Below are 20,017 nucleotides of genomic sequence, written 5' to 3'. Positions count from 1 at the left end.
GAGAATAATTTATTTTTAAAATATTTGTAGTCTATTATTATCAGGGACCTCTCTACGCTAGTTACAGAACAAAAATCAACATGATAAAAATATATAAAAATGATTTCATTTTAGTGAAAAAATGTATATTATAAATATAAGATGGGATGTGCTGGCTTAGAAGAAGTTATATGAAAGTCTATAGGCTTTAGATAGGCATAATTGTAATGTAAACCAATCATAATGCAACTACAAATAAATGCACAATGACAAATAACAAAACTGTAGGCTACTACTACGTAGAATTGTATAATCCAGATTACATACTAAGGATGCAGTTATTTACACTCAGCACATTATGTTTAAAGTATTATAGTCAGCTCTGTATACCACATTTTAAGAATATTAACAGGATAAAATCAATATTTTGTTGTGAAACAATAGTTAATGGAATTGTCAAGAGTCTAAAAAATCATGTAGTAGATCAAATGGTTGAAAACGCTGAAGATACTTGACTTGCAGAAGAGTGGAAAAAATACATCTGTTTTTAAATATCTGAGGACCTATCAAGGAATGAAAAGAGAACTTCATTTTCCCCATGGGGTGTGTATGCGTGTGTGTGTTTTCCCCTGAAAGTCATCTGTTACTTTTTTTTTGGTCATGTTGCTCTTAGGACAGAGTTTCTATCAATTTTTCTTAAAGAATTACCTCAAAATAGGCTTAGGTATCTATTACTTAAAAACAAAAAGTTGAAGGGTAATTGCTATTTAGGTGTCAGGGGTATCTTATTTTATGAAATAGTAAACTGCCATACTGCCTGCTGTTTGAACATACCTATTAGGAAACAAAAAATATAAACAAATATTATTCTAACTTATTAATTTTTTAGAGAATGCTTTTTACCATTCTCTTGTTTTGAAGTTACATAATGAAGTTCAGCAGTTTCTTTAGAATTCCTTTTAGTTTTTTTTTTCTTTTGTTCAAATAAAATCCAACTTGCCATATCACCTTGTTACTTTTTTAAAAATGCAAAATGTTACTCCATGGTTTACAATTTATTAATGGGTTTCAAAACAAAATCCAGCTTTTTAATACAGCATTCAAGACCAGTAATGATCTGATCCTTTCCTGGCTCTTTAACCACACCTTTCACTAGACTCTATTTTTATACTATTTGCATAAATGATGGATTTCAGAGAGGGAAAGGCTAAGATAATAGGAGGCAATGAAACATTTGCACCAGACAAAAGCTGTGGCGATATTTTCCATGATTTGTTTCTACATTTTGGTCCTTTACAAAAACAAAGACAATAACAACTAAATGTGAAATTAAATAAAGATGGAACCATGCTAAAGGATGTTTATAATTAGATAAAGCAACTTCATAAGGACTTTTATGTTTATGTTGGGTAACTGCTATTGTTTTAAACTTACTCTTCATTAAGACTGAGTTGACCTATAAATGGAGCAAGATCACATACAGGGGCTTTTCCTTTTGGAAAAAATAAAGACTGTGCTTCTTGTATAGCTTCTGGAACATTATATACATGTAGAAAATCTATGTGCAGAAAATTTTGTAAGGATACCCTGTTAAATATTTTCTATTTCTCTATAGGATATTCAAAGAAAGATTCTTGATATCAGTGAAATGGAAAACTGTACAAAACCGTATAGTTCAGGGCAGAGATGAGAGAATAAGATGGGTATATAAGCTTCAAGAGAGAGATACTTAGCTACTAGAAATTTAACTAATTTATCTTATTTTTGTCACAAATACTACAAAATCTCTGGGACAACTCTCATGAATTTCCAGACTAAGTGAAGGGAGCAAAATAATTTTACAGTTGAAATTAAATGAAAGAAGTAGATTCTTGATTTAGATTTAGGAGGAAAGTTTATTTTCCCTTATAATCTGATTTAAATTTCTATTTTGTACTTAAATTATTGGTCTGGGACGACTATCATGAATTCTCATTGGTCTGAAGCTTTCTACTTATTTTTCTAAATTACCACTTTTGCTATTGTCTTTGCATTTAATTATTTCTCCTAGAATAGAACAAATGTCCAATTAAAGATCTTTATTACTCGAATATTTTTATTTTAGTTATTTCAGAAGTATGCAAAACGTGATAGCTCATGAAGCTATCAAAGGGTACAAAGATAGAAAACCCCATACCCACCCTGCCCAGCCTTCCAATTTTCTTCCCTAGAAGAAATTTTCTTCCCTTTGTTACAGAGGTTATCCATGCCCACATAGCACACCCATATACAAATGTGAATCTAGGGATACATATATAGATATGTGTATATATATTACATTTACATGTATTAATATGTTCATAAATATATACACAATATACATTTGAATAGACACATCTTGTAAGTGTATGTTCTGTGTCTTTCTCTTTTTATTAAACATTTCAAGGATTTTTCCATATCAATATAAACATATCTATGGCTTTTTAATGCTGCATTGTGTCTCTTTTATACATAATAATTGCATATAATTATAGGATATAGTGTGATGTTTCAATGCATGTATACATTGTATAATGATTAAACCAGGGTAATTAACATATATGTCACTTTTAACATTATTTATTCATTGTGATAACATTAAAAATTCTGTCTTCTTGCTATCTTGATATATATGCTGTTATTAGCTTTAGTTACCCTTCTGTCTAATAGACCACCAGAACTTGATTTTTCTGTCTAACTGTAACTTTGTACCCATTGACTAACTTCTCCTGGTTCTCTTTTCCCCCATCCTCCTCAGCCTCTGATAAACACTATTTTTTTACTCTCTACTTACATGACATCAGCTTTTTATTTATTTATTTATTTTTATTTATTTTTTTTAGCCAAGCCTACGGCACCCGGGATTCCCAGGCGGTCTCCCATCCAAGTACTAACCAGGCCCGACCCTGCTTAGCTTCCGAGATCAGACTAGATCGGGCGCATTCAGGGTGGTGTGGCCGTAGACAGCTTTTTAGATTCTAAGTAAAACATGGCAGTGTTTGTCTTTGTCTGCCTTATTTCACTTAATTTCCTCCAGAGTCATCTATGTTGCTGCAAATAATAGGATTTCACTGTGTTTTATGACATTCTAGTGTGTGTGTGTGTGTGTGTCTGTGTGTGTGTGTGTGTGTATAGCTGCATTTTTTAAATCCATTTATCTGTAGATAGACACTTAGGTTTTTCTATAACTTGGCTATTATGAATAGCACTGCAGTAAACATGGAGGTGGAGATATCTCTTTGACATAGTGATTTTGTTTCCTTTGGATCTACCCAGGAATAGGATTTCTGGAGCATATTGTAGTTCTATTAATTTCTTGAGGAACTTTGATACTGTTTTCATAATGGTTGTACTAATTTGCATTCCCACGAACAATGTATCAGAGCTCCCCTTTCTCCACATTCTGCCAGCATTTTTTATTTTTTGTCTTTTGAATAATAGTCATTCTAATTGGATTAGGTGATAGCTCATTGTGGTTTTGATTTGCATTTTCCTGATGATTAGTGATGTTAAGGATTTTTTTTTTTTAATATCTGTTGGCTTTATATGTCTTCTTTTGAGAAATATTATTCAGATCTTTGGCCCTTTTTTGATCAGATTATTTCTTTTTTACTTTTGAGTTGAGTTCCTTATATATTCCAGATATTAACCCCTTGTCAGATGCATGCTTTACAAATTCATTCTATAGATTGTTTTTTCACTCTATTTATTGTTTCCTTTGCTGTGCAGAACCTTTTTAGTTTGATATAATCCCATTTGTCTATTTTTGCTTTTGTTGCCTGTCCTTTTGAGATTGCAAAGTCCAATTTCATGAAGCATTTCCCCAATGTTTTCTTCTAGTAGTTTTTAGTTTGGAGTCTTATATTTAATTCTTTATTCCATTCAGAGTTGATTTTTGTATACGGTGAAAGATATAGGTCTAATTTCATTCTTCACCATATAGATATCCAGTTTTCCTAACACTGTTTATTGAAGAATCTGTCCTTTCTCCAATGTGTGTTCTTGGCACCTTTGTTGAAAATTAATTGGCTGTAAATGTGTGGATTTATATCTGGGTTCTCTGTTCTGTCTTATTAGTCTATGTGTCTGTTTTTATACCAGTACCATGCTCTTTTGATTTGTATAGCTTTGTGTTAGATTTTTCCAGCTAGGTAGTGTGATGCCTTTAGCTATATTCTGTTTGCTCAAGATTGCATTGGCTATCCAGAGTCTTTTGCTTTTCTATATGAATTTTAAGATGGTATTTTTAATTTCTGTGACAAATTTCATTGTTGTTTGATAGGGATTACATTGAATCTGTAGATTGTTTTGGGTGATATAGACACTTCAACAATATTTATTCTTCCAATCCATGAACATGGAATATCTCTCCATTTCTTTGTGCCATCTTCAATTTTTTTAAATCAATGTTTTATAGTTTTCATTACAGAAATCTTTCACCTCCTTTTTGTTTATTCCTAGGTTAATTTTCTTTTATAGCTATTGTAAATAGAATTGCTTTCTTGATTTCTTTTTCAGCTCATTTGCTATTGACTTATAGAACTGCTAATGATTTTTATATATTTATTTTGAATCCTGCAACTTTAATAAATTCATTTATTAATTCTAACAGATTTGTGGTGGTGTCTTTAGGGTTTTCTGTGTATTAATATATGATCATGTTGTCTGCAAACAAAGACAGTTTGACTTTCTTCTTTCCAGTTTGGGTACCCTTTATTTCTTTCTCCTGATTAATTGCTCTGGCTAGAACTTCCAGTACTATGTTCAATCATGGTCTTAAGAGTGGGCATACTTGCCTTGTTTCAGTTCTTAGAAGAAAGCTTTAATTTTCCCCTATTCAGTATGATGTTAGCTGTGGGTTTGTTATATATGGCCTCTATTTTGTTGAGGTATATCCCTTTTATACCCAATTTGTTGAGAGTTTTTTTCATGAAGGGATGTTGAATTTTATTGATTGTTTTTTAGCACCTATTGAAATGATCTTATGGTTTTTGTCCTTCATTCTATTGATGTGATGTATTATGTTTATTGATTTGAATATGTTGAACCATACTTGCATCCCTAGGATGAATCCCACTTGATCATGGTGAATGATCTTTTCGGTGTTTTGTTGAATTAGATTTACTAGTATTTTGTTGAGGATTTTTAAATCCGTACTCATCAGGGATATTGGCCTGTAGTTTGTTGTTTTCTGTCTTTGTCTGCTTTTGGTGTCAAGGTAATACTGGCTGGCCTCATAGAATGAGTTTGGATATATTCCCTCCTCTTCAGTTGTTTAAGATAGTTTGAATAGAATTGGTTTTAGTTCTTCTTTAGATATTTGTTGGAATTCAGCAGTGAAGCCATCAGGTCCTGGGCTTGTTTGTTTGTTTTAATGGGAGACTTTTTGTTATTGCTATGATCTCATTGCTTATTTACTGGTCTCTTCAGATTTTCTGTTTCTTCATAATTTAATCTTGGTAAGTTGTATGTGCCTAGAAATGTATCTATATTTTCTAGGTTTCTAATTTGTTGGTGTATAGTTTGTTGTAGCAGTCTCTTATGATCCTTTTTATTTCTGTGTTATCAGTTTTAATGTATCCTTTTTTGTCCTGATGTTATTTATTTGAGGCTTCTCTCTTTTCTTAGTATAGCTATTGGTTTGTTGTTTTTGTTTATCTTTTAAAAAATATGCTCTTTGTTGCTTTGTTTTGTAATTTTTTAAATCTCCATTTTGATTATTTCTACTCTGATCTTTATTTATTTCCTTCTACTTAGAGTTTTTATTATTCTTGTTTTTCTAGGTCCTTGTGGTGAAATATTAGGTTGAGATCATTGTATTTTTTTTATGTAGTGATTTATTGCTGTAAACTCTCAGAATGCTTTGGCTGTATTCCATAGATTTTGGTATATGTTATTTCCATTTTCATTAGTCTCACAGAATTTTTAAATTTCCTATTAATTTCTCCATTGACCTATTTTTTGTTCATGATCATGTTAGTTTCTATGTATTAATACACTTTCCAAAGTACCTCTTGTTAATGGTTTCTACTTTTTTCTATTGTTATCAAAAATGTTACTTGATATGATTTCAGTTATTTTAAACTTATGACTTGTTTTATGGCCTAACATAAGGTATAGCCTGGAGAATGTTCCATGTGCTGTTGAGAAGAATATATATTATGTAGCTGTTGGATGGAATGTTCTGTAAATGTCTGTTGGGTTTATTTGGCCTAGAGTGCTGTTTTAACTCTGATATTTCTTTGTTGATTGTCTGTCTTGATACTCTGTCCATTGTTGAAAGTGATGTGTTGTAGTTTCCTACTATTACTGTAATGTAGTTAATGTCTCCCTTTAGGTCTGTTATTACTTCTTTTATGTATATAGGCGCTCTAATATTTAGTTGCAAATATATTTACAATGATTATATTCTCCTGCTCTATTGGCTTCTTTTTCATTATATGATGTCCTTATTTGCATTTTAAAAATTAATTTTAACTCAGTGTCTATTTTATCTGATATATGTGTAGCAATTCTCACTCTTTATTTACATTTGCATGTATTTTTTCTCTGTTTGTTCACTGTCAGTGTATGCCTTTTTTTATAGGTGTGTTGAGTTTTTGTTGCAACATATGATTGAGTCATGTTTTTTAATCCATTCAGTTACTCTGTGTCTTTTGATTGGAGAATTTAGTCCATTTATATTCAGGGTTGTTATTGATAGGTGGTAAGTACTTACTGCTGCCATTTTGTTACTTGCTTTCTGGTTGTATTGTTAACTGCCTTCCTTGTTTTTTTTTTTCCGTTTTTTTTCTTGTTTTTTTTTTATTTATGCATATTATGGGGGTACAGATTTTAAGGTTTCAATAAATGCCCATTTCCCCCCCTCCGCCCAAAAGTCTAAGTCTCTATCATGACCATCTCCCAGATGGTGCACATCTCACTCGTTATGTATGTATATACCCGCCCCCTCCCCCCTCCCACCTGCCCAATACCCTATTACTGTAGTACCTATGTGTCCACTTAGGTGCTACTCAGTTAATACCAATTTGCTGGAGAATATATCTGGTGCTTGTTTTTCCATTCTTGGGATACTTCACTTAGTAGTATGGGTTCCAGCTCTAACCAGGAAAATATAAGATGTGCTATATCACCATTGTTTCTTAGAGCTGAGTAGTACTCCATGGTATACATATACCACATTTTATTAATCCATTCTTGGATTGATGGGCACTTGGGCTGTTTCCACAGCCTTGCAATTATGAATTGTGCTGCTATAAACATTCGAGTGCAGGTGTCTTTTTTGTAGAGTGTCATTGGATCTTTTGGGTAGATGCCCAGCAATGGGATTGCTGGATCAAATGGTAGATCCACTTGTATCGCTTTAAGGTATCTCCATATTGCTTTCCACAGAGGTTGAACTAGTTTGCAGTCCCACCAGCAGTGTAGGAGTGTTCCTCTCTCTCCGCAACCATGCCAGCATTTATTGTTTGGAGATTTTTTGATAAAGGCCATTCTCACTGGGGTTAAGTGATATCTCATTGTGGTTTTGATTTGCATTTCCCTGATGATTAGGGATGTTGAGCATTTTTTCATATGTTTGTTGGCCATTCTTCTGTCTTCTTTAGAAAAGTTTCTGTTCAAGTCCTTTGCCCACTTTTTAATGGGGTTATTTGATTTTTTCTTCTTGATTTTTGTGAGTTCTAAGTATATTCTAGTTATCAGTCCCTTATCGGATGCATAGGATGCAAAAATTTTCTCCCATTCTGTAGGTTGTCTGTTTACTTTCATGACTATTTCTTTGGCTGTGCAGAAGCTTTGTAGTTTGATCATGTCCCATTTATTTATTTTTGTTGCTGCTGTGATTGCCTTTGGGGACTTCTTCATAAACTCTTTGCCCAGACCAATGTCTAGGAGAGTGTTTCCAACTTTTTCCTCTAGAGTTCTAATAGTTTCATACCTTAGGTTTAAGTCTGTTATCCAGCGTGAGTGGTTTTTGTGAGAGGTGAAAGGTGTGGGTCCTGTTTTAGCCTTCTACAGGTGGCTATCCAGTTTTCCCAACACCATTTATTGAAGAGGGATTCTTTTCCCCAGCATATGTTTTTGTCTGGTTTGTCAAAGATGAGATGGCTATATGAGGATGGTTTTATATCAGGATTCTCACATCTGTTACACTGGTCAATATTCCTGTTTTTGTGCCAATACCATATTGTTTTAATTACTACAGCTTTGTAGTATAGTTTGATATCTGGCATATTAATGCCTCCCATTTTGTTTTTGTTGCCCAGAATTGCTCTCTTCCTTGTTTTTATCTTTCCTCCTTTCCTCCTCTGTGGTTGATTTTTTTTTTTTGATAGTATATTTTAATTACTTGATTTTTATTTTTAAAAAGTGTATCTGTTATACGTTTTTGCTTTGTGGTTACCATGAGGCTTACAAAAAAATGTCTTACAAGTATAACAAGTTATTTTAAACTGACAACTATTTAACTTTGATGGCAAAGATAAGAAACAAAGAAAAAAAATAATAATAAAAGGCCTCTACACTTTAAGTTCATTTCCTACTACATATCAACTCTCTGATGTCTCAATTTATTAATACATCTTTTTATATTGGCCATCTTAACAAATTGTTATATTAATAATAATTATTATTATTAGTTGTTTTGTCTTTTTGTCTTGTAACTCAAGATCTGAGTGGTTTACATGTCACAATTATAGTAGTGGAATGTTATGAATTTCTCTATATAACTTAGTATTACCAATGGGTTTTATACTTTCAAATGTTCTCTTGTTATACATTAGCATTTTGTTCTTTCAGATTGAAAAAATTTCTTTAGCATTTATTGTCAAACAGGTCTAATTGTGATGGATTCCCTCAGTTTTTGTTTGTCTGAGAGAGTCATTATCTCTTCTTTATGTCTGAAGGATAGCTTTGCTGGATATAGTGTTCTCAGTTGACAGGATTTTTGTTTGTTTCTTTTTTCCCTTCAGCACTTTGAATGTGTCCTGGCACTTTGTCCTGGCTTGTAAGATTTATTCTGATAAGTCTGCTGCCAAGCATCTCTGAGCTCCTTGATATATGATTTGTTTTTTTTTTTCTTGCTGCTTTAGGATCCTTTCTTTGTCCTCAACCTTTGAGAGTTTGATTATTATATGTCTTGTGGTAGTGTTATTTGGGTTGAATTTGCTTTGTGACCTTTGACCTTTTTATGTCTTGATATTTATATCTTTCTCTAGGTTTGGGCAGTTTTCTGTCATTTCTTTCAGTAAGCTTTCTACTCCTTTCTCTTTCTCTACTTCCACTTGAAGGCCAGTGACTTATATATGCTCTTTTGATGCTATCCCATAGATCTTATAAGCATTCTTTGTTTCTTTTCATTGTTTTTTTCTCCTCTATTTTCAGATAGCTTGCCTTTAAGCTCAATGATTCCTTCTTCTGCATGATCAGTTCTTCTGTTGAGACCTGCTAATGCAGTTTTCTATTCATTCATTTTAATTTTTCAGCTCCAGGGTTTCTGTTTTTTATTATTTCAATCTTTGTTATATTTCTCTGATAAATTGCTGAATTGCTTCTTTATGTTTTATTGAAGTTCATTGATCTACCTCAAAAGAGCAATTTTTTATTCACAGTTTTGTGTGATCCCTGTGTTAGCTATCACATACCTCTATCTCTTCAGGCTCAGTCATTGGCACCTTATTTAGTCTGTTTGGTTTGTTCATATTTCCTTGAATGTTGTTCATGCTTGTGGGTTTTTGTTGATGTCTGGGCATTAAAGAATTGGGTATTTATTTCAGTTTTTGTAGTCTGGCCTTTTCTACCCATCCATCACAGGGACTTCCAGGAATTCAATGAGGACTAACTGTTGAGTTCCCTAAGCCTGTGGTCACTGCAGCCATTACAGCACTAGAGAATGCCCTAAGCTCAGATATATCATTACACTCTTAAACTCTCAGTTCTCCAGCCCTGAAAAATTTGAATGAGACCAGGGAGAATTTCCTGGATTCCCAGACAGTTTCTCAATAACCTCTGTCCTTCCCACAAACAGAAGGAGTCTTTCTTGACACTGAGCTACCTAAAGTTTAGGAGAGGTAACACAGTCAGTCCCAGGTACCACCCTACTGGGTCACACCTGAAGCTCATGTTCTCCCAGACAAGCGCAGCCCCACATCTCTCTTGTAGCTTATAACCATATGGCCTGCATGCCACTGATATTGATTTGGGCCCAAAGACCACTTTAGTCAGCCAGTGGTGAAGTGGGCTGGAACTTGTGTCCATTCCAATGGGGCAGCAGCTTCCCTTCTGGCCCATAGTGGGTCTAGAATTTTTCATCCTTAAGCACTGGCCTGGGATCAGGGTTTGCATGGTTCTACCCAGTACTACGTTTTGTTGTGGTGGGGCCAGTGCTGGGTTCCAACCCAAAATCCAATGGCCTTTTCCTTCTTCTACTCCTTCTCCCAAGTGGACACATTTTCTCTTAGAGCTGTTCTTCCTGGGGGTGAAAAAGAGGTGTTGCAGACAATGGGAGAGTGTCTTTTCTACCCACTTTAATGCATCTTTTCTTATTATGCTAAAACCAGGTACTCTGTACTATCGTCTTGTTTCTTTAGCTCTTGTGAAGGTGTTTTCTTGTGTGAATGTTTGTTCAAATTGATGTTACTGTTGGGGGACTATCAGTAGAGGCTTCTATTCTACCATTTTGCCCCATCTCCTTGGCTGTATTACATTTCCTTGTATTATATGCCATAATTTAATAAAACAGTCCTCTTTTGATGGTCACTTGAATATGTTAAATCTTTGCTACTCAAATATAAATGCAATAAAAATGCTAATGTTTTTCACACATGCAAGTATAGGACTACAGGAGGAATTTCTGGAAGTATTAATATAATTTGTGATTCAGAGAATATATACTCAATCTGTATTTTGAAGTATTGATGATAAGATCATAGCAAAATAATTGAATCCTTTCCCAGAATCCCAGTTTTTTCTGGAGTTCATCTGAGAGAGGTTATAGTGTTGAATCTTGAAATATAACATTTCGTTCAGTTGTAAGCCAATTTTGCTCACTTTTACAGGGCCTCAAGCAGTGTTCATTGTTGACTACACCTAAGGCCAATTGGTCCCTAATGCCTAGTGATCTGGGGTTAAGTATGTGTTAGACAGTTTATCAATATGCTAAACACATAACTTATCCCTAACAATGTCATGTTTCTAAGTAAGAAAATATTTTAAAAATAAATGAAATTATATACAGTTTTGAAATTTTTGTTTATTGACAAATAAGTTGATTTATATCAGTGGACCCATAAACCAATCTACTGAAAAACTATTTTCAAAAATTAAACTACTTCTTAAAAAATAACAAATATTTATTACTTTAAAGTGACAGTTAAAATTTTTACATATATCAATTGTTTTAATAAAAAGAGACATAAACAGAATGGTTATTTTTGTGCATAATCACATGCCTTAAGCCATTTTTTAAGCCATTTTGGTTCATAATATTACTGGCTTTTTACTAAAAAGTATAGTTTTTTAAATGGTATAATTTTAACTTTTTAAGTAAATTGCCTATAATCTTAAAAAATATTCAATATTTAAATACTTTAGTTCAAGTATTCTTAAGGCAGGTATCTTTTTATTCCATTCAATTTTCCTTTCTTTGATAAAAATTAAGATTTTAATAAGTCAAGATTTAACTGTTTAAAAATAACTTGTTTCTTTGATTCTTTGGAATTTTTTATGGTATTAAGAATTTATTAAATTGTAGGTCTTCTCAATTTTGTCTGTACGAACTATAAATATATTCATTTCATTTGCAAATAGGAGCTCCACCATAAAAGAAGGATTCTTTCCAGAAGTTATTACAAAGCACAGCTAAACATTTTCAAAATAAGTCTTGTAATCTGTATGATCTTTTATTTATTAAGTTATTTAATTCCTTCCTTGCTTTTAAAGGGATGCATTTCAACATCATCATCTTTATAAGTTTTGTTTTTCGTGTTGCCACTCACTAAAACATTTTAGAAGCTGGTTTTTGGTGCGTCGTTGATTGAACAGTCTAATTAAAGATTTCCAACTGAATTTGAAAAATAGGCGACCGAATTTAGATGATTCATTTATAAAAATGCTCAATAGGTTTGTAAGGCACTTAAGCTGATTTACAAAATAGTTCTTTAAAAGCACAAGCTATTTTGTTCATTTTTGTTTAGAGGCATCTCAAAGTTTTATAGCTCTCTCTAGAAAAACAGTGTGAGCCTAACAGACTATTAGGTCCCTTTCTGCCTGTCTTCCCGCCTTTCTTATCTTCCCACAACAGGGAATAGTAGGATTAGAGAGAGAGAGACATGAGAGAAAACCTTATAAGGTATTCAGTCTGTGTGCTTCACAAATGTTTGGGAAGTATTTAGAGAGGGTATACATTAGGTGAAATGTTACCTCATTATATACTATACCTGAAAAATCGTGTTATCAGTGTAGTACTTCCTTGCTGTATTTCACAAGAATTGAGCCCCATTCAGAGGCAGCTACCAACCTTTTTCTTTAATTACAAGATAAATAATTACCTTTTAAGGAAATAAATATTTTGTGTGTATGAGAATTTCAATATGTAATAAAACATGATAAGAGAATATAAAGAGATTTCAATCTGTAGCAGTAATTTACTGAGTCTAAGAGTTTCCCAAATTCCCTTGGACTTTCCATCTCTTAATTAATGAAAAAGCCAAAATGTTAATATTTTATATATTTTGATATAAAATAAGCAGATCTCATTAGGTAGTTTTTAGTTAACACTATGGACTATATATAGACTGCATTGTCATCTGTTTTTCTTCCACTTAACTTGAATTTAGTAGGAAGTACAGAGACAGAAAGTCTCTGCCATACATATATTATTTTGATAAAGCCTTCCTAATGAGTCTAATAGAATATTAAACTTCTAAATTATTGAAAGTTAAATATGTGAAGAACTCTTAAAAATCCCTTATACATAGTTATCAAAACATAAAAATAGTTTTAAAATGGATTCAAAGATATTAAAAAGAACAGGATATAGTATTATAATGTGTCATGAGATCTGCACTTTAAAATATTTACATTTTAAAGCTAATTTGCCTATGAGATTAATATAATGCCTCATTGTAATGGCAAAAATGTTGTTATGGCCTTAAGTTCTGAAGTGTTCTTGCAGCTTTAGGTAACTGAAAAATTAGCAGGTTTTTCTAAACAGCCATTCTTTTAAAATAAAAGAAAATAATGCTATATAACAGGATTAGCGCTCCCTATCAGATTGAAAGTATCCAGAGAGGAGGAACCACATCTATCACATTCAAGCTGTATAGTGGTCCCCCGTAGACATGGCTGAAGCCACAGATAGTGCCTACTTAAGCAGGGAAATACCTCTACAGTTGATCTGATAACCCAGATAGCTGCTAAGTGTACAGGCTAACCAGTGGGTAGCCTACACATGAAGAATTCGCTGGACAAAGGGAGGATTCACATCCTGGTGGGATTGAATGGGATGGAGCAGAACAGTGTGAGACTTCATCATGCTACTCAGAACAGCACACAATTTGAAACTTATGTATTGTTTATTTATGGAATTTTTTATTTGATATTTTCAGACTGTGGTTGACCACAGAGAGTGAAACCACAGATAAGGGGGAACTACTGTATTCTCACTGCCTGTTAAAGTCCCTCACATTTAGTAAGTAATTTCTTTGGTAAAGTCAAGAAAATCTAATTTCAAGTTTCAACCCTCCCTCTTATAAGATGTATATCAAAAAGAAGTATAAACTATTCCAAAAGGAAAGTGTATCTCTTTTTGTCAAGTCAGGAAAGGCTTAATAAGAAAAGAACATTTGACTTATCAATATCCAGAGATAATCTGGATTACAGGAGCAAAATTGTGGCCATACAAAAAGAATAGGAGTTTTTTGGGGATATAAAGAGTACCCAGAGCATTGGGTACACAAAGGAAAGTAATGAGAAGCTATGTTGGAGGAAGGGGAATTTTTGAGCAGGAAAAGCATATTTGAGGTTGTACTTATACGGATGATTAACTGACAATAGTGTCCATAAAATGGACTGGATCCCAAAACACATGGAGAATATTAATATAACTGTTTATATACTATCCCATTAATGACCCTAGGTTCTCAGTTATTTATATTTCAAAAGTTAATTGATAACTTTATATTAAGTTGCTGAAATACTGGAATTGCTTTAACAAATACAAATATATGCTAAATAGATTCCAGTTATCAATCATTTGGTAATTTGCTGCTCCTTATTTATAAATCCCAGAATATGTTCCAGGGCTTGGAATCTGAGAAGTCACTTTTCCAAAACATCGTACATGTTATATGAGCTATGTTAAAGTGAATCTAATCTTAGTCTGTGCATCATCACATTTCAGAAGGTGTTAGTTAGCCAGGTCGTGATATGTCTTTTTCACATATATGTGAATATAAAAATAGCACCATATGTATAAAATTTCTCTTTTTGGTGTCTGACAAATATTATTTCTCCCTATATTTATTTTATACTGCTTTTATTTTTTCTATCAACAACTTAATTAGATCTGGTCCATTACTTTCAGGTAGAACATCTGTTAAAGGAATGAATGACTTATGGTAGAGTAGGATCTAGTAAAATAATTGACATAAGAGAGGCAATAAAGTACAAAAGTTGACAGCTCAGATTCAAGCTTGGCAAAGTGGATTCAAACTGTAGGGTTTTCACTAAACAGGCTTCTTAACCTCTGTGCCTCAGTTTCTACATCTGTAAAATTAGAGCAGTAATTATACCAGTACTTAATAGGATAATAGGATAATTGTGAGGAATACATGAAGTAATACATGTAAAAGCTCTTAGAACATTAGTGTGATAAATAGAAAACACTCAGTGGCTGCTACTTTGAGTTAATCTGAGAAAGCACCATACACTCTTTACTAGAATAGTTCTCAAACTTTCTTGTGCAAATTTTGTTGTACAACTGTTAAGAATTTATTTAAAATGTATATTCATTGGTCATAGCTAAGAGATTTTGATTTATTAGAATAGGAGCAAGACCCAGCAATGAACATTTTTAAGAAGTATCACAGATAACCTGATAAAGAACACATTTTCAGAAATTTTCTTTGGGTTTTAGAAAATTGCACTATTGTGATAAAAACATGCATTCAGATATTACTAGTGGCTATGTAAATTGTACAACTTTGGAAAGAAATTTGACATTTTTATCAAGAGTTATGGAAACTTTACATAATTTGATTTAAAAATCTTATTTTTGATCATTTTTCCTGAAGAAATAATCTTAAAGGTTTTTTAAACTTACCTATTATTCCCAAAATTTTGATATCACAGATGACATAGAAATCTAAATTATTGCTTATCTGTTTGGTGGATTATTATATAATCATTAAAAGTTTTAGTTATAAATATAGTAGTATCATAGGGAAGTATATAAGAAGGTAAAAGCAGAATTTGTATATGTACTCTACATTTGCAGTTGTGTGAAAATATAAATAGACAAGTGAACAAAAGTGAAAGGAATATGTTCAAATTTAAAATGATTGGTTTAGGATTAATTAAAAGGGGGAAATGTACATATGAACACATTATAAACTATTTTCCGATTATCTTATTAAACTTAATGAAACATCCTTTTAGACTCAGCTTTCTTTATATTGTGTAGCAGCTCCAAAAATAAAAACAAAACTTTACCATCTTGTTGTAAACCACCTTCCTACAAAGTCAGAGGAATTGAGTCCACTCGAGTCCTTTAATTGCTAAGAGCTCTGACTTCAAGGACCCTTTTGATTCTTAAAGATAGAGAAAATGCATTAATTAACACAATTCTAGAACTTTATAGTAAAAGTTAATGATTGCATTCTACTTACCTGCTGGTGTATGAAAAGACAGCTGATAGGATTAATGAAGATATAAAACTTTATATGCACCGTAAACCAAAATATAGCCACTAAGTATATAGTAGGTACTGTCATCCCTTGCTGGCATCTTTTAATAGATGAATAATTAATTAATTAAAGGATAATTTTGATGGCAAAAGGTAAAGCAGATAGATGACAAAACCCTAACAACAATGAAAAGAACTAAAATTTAATACAAGGGTGTGCTATAGTTTTCCATTTAAACATAATTTTTTCACTCTGTTGTCACTACCATTTTTATGATAATCAAAATAAGACTAACTTTTTAGGAAAACTAGTCTCATTCAACTTGACCTGATTATTTACATAAGTGCAGAAAAAAGAGTGATTGACCATATAGGATGTTTTTTAGTTTGCTTTGCTGGAACTTTTCATAAGGAATCTCAAATTAGAATGTTACAATTCTTTTGAGACTAAGAAGGGAACTCACCATCATTTTTAGTGTTCAGTACCTATAGATTTAACTGAATTCTTCTCTTCTTGAAGTCCCCAATGTATCCTGAGGTTCCTGGGCCTGCCAGGAAGTAACTTCATTACTCACTTATAAAAGAACCCTGTAAGCCAAGTGCCAGACTGGTTCTGGTAGCTTGAACTAACAACACACCTGGCAAACTTCAGTATTGTATATCTGTCAAGTTTAAGGTGTATGTAGATACTTTCTTTGGTCTTTATTTTGTCCTAATCTTTTTCCACATTACATTTATTGCCTTCACTGGAAAATAATGTGCTTCATATGGCAGTAGAGCCTTGTAAATAATGTTTTTTTTAAGTGGGGAGAGGACAGATAGTTTTAATTGCCACTTTCCTGCAATTCTTTTATAAATACAGACTATTTCATGTAGTTTTTGTATAATAGATTAAAATTCTGCTTATGCTTCAGGTTTTGTAAAGAAAATATTTCAGTTTTTGATGTTTGACATAGAATTACAAGATGATCATGCATATAACCATGGTATTGAAGAGGTCAAAAATGTCTTTCTGACAACTTATACTATCCAAATTACTACTATGCCTTGACATTTATGATGTACCATGATGATGAATCTGGTCCTTAATATAGTAATTGCTATTATTGTTATCAGCTCTAAATAAGTTTCTTGTGTCTGGGTTCTGAGATCAAATGAGATGAAATAAAGACTGATACTTATGTTTATTTCAGTTCTAATGGTAACAGCTACTGCTAAGGCTTTTAAAATTAGAAAGTATAAATTATCAAATAGTGCTACAAAGTAAACATTTCTTTGTAATACAAATCAAATATACCTTATCTACTCCCTCTTAAATTAATAAAAATACAATATTTTAAAATACGAACTACATTACTTTTTTTTAAGCTTTATTCCAGAAAAACCTGAAATAATAACATTCTAAGTTTTTTGGATAGTATCTGTCAGAAGAAACATAATGGCAAACCAAGCATTTTGAAATTTATAAAAGGTAGAATTTAATTAAATCTATAACAAATTTGAATTAGAAGATGGTGGTTTTATAAAGATGTGTTCTAATGAAGATCTAGTACATTTTATCTTTTACTCTCAGTGAGGAGCAAATCAAACCAGTTATGAATCCCTTTAATGTTTTTCTGGATTCAATTGGATTTGCTAAGGTTATCTTCTAGGAATGTTATGGGATCCCTTAATTATTATTAGCTGGAAAATGAGCAGCCAGAGTACTGTGATGATTTGATGATTTTAGGTTATTATTATTTTCCTCATATGAGTATGGATAGTAGTTATCAGAAAATCTCTGTGAACACAAGAAAAAGTACATATGGCTACTAGAAAATCCCTAGAACAAGGACATGACGCTACAAGTCTAAAATTTCGTACCTGACCTCTTGTGACAGGTTCCAATCAAAACTTTGTTTCATCCACAAAAATATTACAAATCTTGTATAAAATTACATTTAAGCTGGATGTGTAAAGTGTATGAACACAAATGAATTTCATACCTCATTATGTGTATGTATGCAAATATTCCAAAATCAAAATCCCAAAAACCTGAAATCTGAAACATTTCTGGCCCAAAATAGTTTGGATAAGGTATACTGTAGGGCTGAGGGGAAATTTGCCCTTTCCCCTGAAAGTTCACTGAAAGATTAGCTCACAATTAAGGCAGATTAATAAAAGAAAGGTTTATTTACCATAAGCACGGGGAGAATCAGAGTGATTACTCAGTGTCCCAGTGGGATCCAGTTATTTTTATGCTCACCTTTTAGACAGGAGGGGGGAATATGAGGAGTACGAGTAATTCTGTTTAGAGGTGATAAATGATTGCTATGGAGAATGAATAGATGGGAGAAACAGATTGACTTGTAGATTAACCTGAGAGACAGATATTATGTTTAAGATGATTTGGACCAAGTCTGGTTGCATTCTTGATCTTCTTTCCTGTAATATATTAACTGGGAGAGGAAGGGAAGTCCATTGTTTTCTTTTTGGTTTTTTTGGTTTATGCAGATAGAGGCAAGCCTCTTCTAAGGGCCTGTTAATCTCTAAGAGCCTTTAATTCAAAATATTCTTTATACCAAGGAGTCATCTTTTGGAGTGAAATTTCCTGAGCTCCTTCAATACTCAACCTGTATCTGTTAAAAAATCATGAAGTAATATCCTCTTTATATGTAGAAAGTTGCAGTATCATACTAAAGAAACAAAATGAGCTGAGTAAACCATTCCAAAGATTATATAATCAAATTTATGGTGAGAGAAATCCAAAAGTAGTTGCCTAGGGGAGAGGGAAGTTACTGGAAAGGAGAATATGAGATGTTTCCGGAATAATGGAAAATACTCTGTATGTTGTTCAGGTAGCAGTTTCACAAATATATAAAATTGTCAAAACTTATCAAACATAACATCTGAGAATTTTATATTTTCTTGTATGTTAATCTCATATGAGAATTTGAGTAGGGGAATAATATGATTAAATTTGCATTAAAGATATATCAATTTTGCAACAGGGAAGATTAAATACATTGAAAATAAAGGTTTTGACTCTTGTGGGCACTAATAGTCAATAGGTTGTCAGGAAAAGAAGATAGCAATTCCCATTTTTTGTATGGAACCAGAGATCTTGGTAGAAGAATTTCTTAAATACACTGTAATTCTGGTCTGATCTCCCACGAAGATTGTATAAAGCAGTGAAAATCCCTTCAACATTCTGCCAGAACTTTCATTTGTCAAAGCCCACCAGCTAGTGATCATCAGGACTAATATGTGCTTTATCCATTCCTGGTTAAGTTAATGGGGGGAAAGTTACTAGGAATTTATCGTAGGATTTAGGCTTGTGCCTGCATGTGTTTTCCTTGTCCTGGGTCTCCTCAGCACAGAGTCTACTGATCCAACTGGGTTCTCCCTTCTGTGCTAGCCACCAGGAAACTCTCTCACACCTTTAAAATAGGTCTCACCTGTTTCTTTCCCATCTCTCTATGATCGCTATTTTTATTGCCTCAGTTTTACTGTTTGAATACCAATACCATAATTTTATATATTTTCTGTGACTTTTTTTTAGTTGTTCTAGGCAGTAGGGAAAATGCAATATCAGTTAGTCCATCTGGGTCAGAAATAAAAGTTCTGGTATTGTTTTTTAAAGAAAATATTGAGGTAGCATGATGTATAGATAGACAAAATAGTTAATATGCCAATGCTTATTTGGAAGACATGAAAGATCACAAAGCTTACATGAAGAAAAATGATATTAAAATAACCATAGTTTTTTAAAAACTAGTTTCACTGCATCCTGGTCTGTGGAAAGAGATGCATCTTAGCTAAGTTGTACTAAATAGTACTGATTCAAATATATAAATAATAGTACTTATCAATTAATTGAAAACTCCTTAAGAGGAATATTAAATGGTTTAATTTTGATCACCTGGCATGTTTTCTTATATATATATATATATATATATATATATATAGAATGTTCATTAAATCTATGTTGAATAAATGTTTTTAGGATCAGACACACGTGGCATTTCTCATTAGAATTCTTAATATTTATTCCTCCTTGAGCCTAAGAGACATTTTCAGGTAAGACAAGAACTAATGCTTATTTGTATAAATCCAGTAATACAAATTGATTTTAGA

General features: G+C 32.5%; 1 protein-coding gene and 1 non-coding gene across 16 annotated transcripts in view; one reads left to right on the top strand and one right to left on the bottom strand.

Annotated features, from left to right (window-relative positions):
- Window positions 1–20,017, top strand: part of GPHN (gephyrin) — a 540,115-nt gene that overhangs the window by 120,295 nt on the left and 399,803 nt on the right. The gene's annotated exons all lie outside the window — the stretch shown is intronic.
- LOC142871545 (5S ribosomal RNA) lies at window positions 2,844–2,962 on the bottom strand. Its single transcript, XR_012919817.1, has one exon. It is a non-coding gene; the product is annotated as a 5S ribosomal RNA (ribosomal RNA).

This window comes from Microcebus murinus, chromosome 6, assembly GCF_040939455.1.
Source record: "Microcebus murinus isolate Inina chromosome 6, M.murinus_Inina_mat1.0, whole genome shotgun sequence".
NCBI classification, from domain to species: domain Eukaryota; kingdom Metazoa; phylum Chordata; class Mammalia; order Primates; family Cheirogaleidae; genus Microcebus; species Microcebus murinus.
The sequence above is the reverse complement of the archived record's forward strand: the minus strand, read 5'-3'. Positions and strand labels throughout refer to the sequence as shown.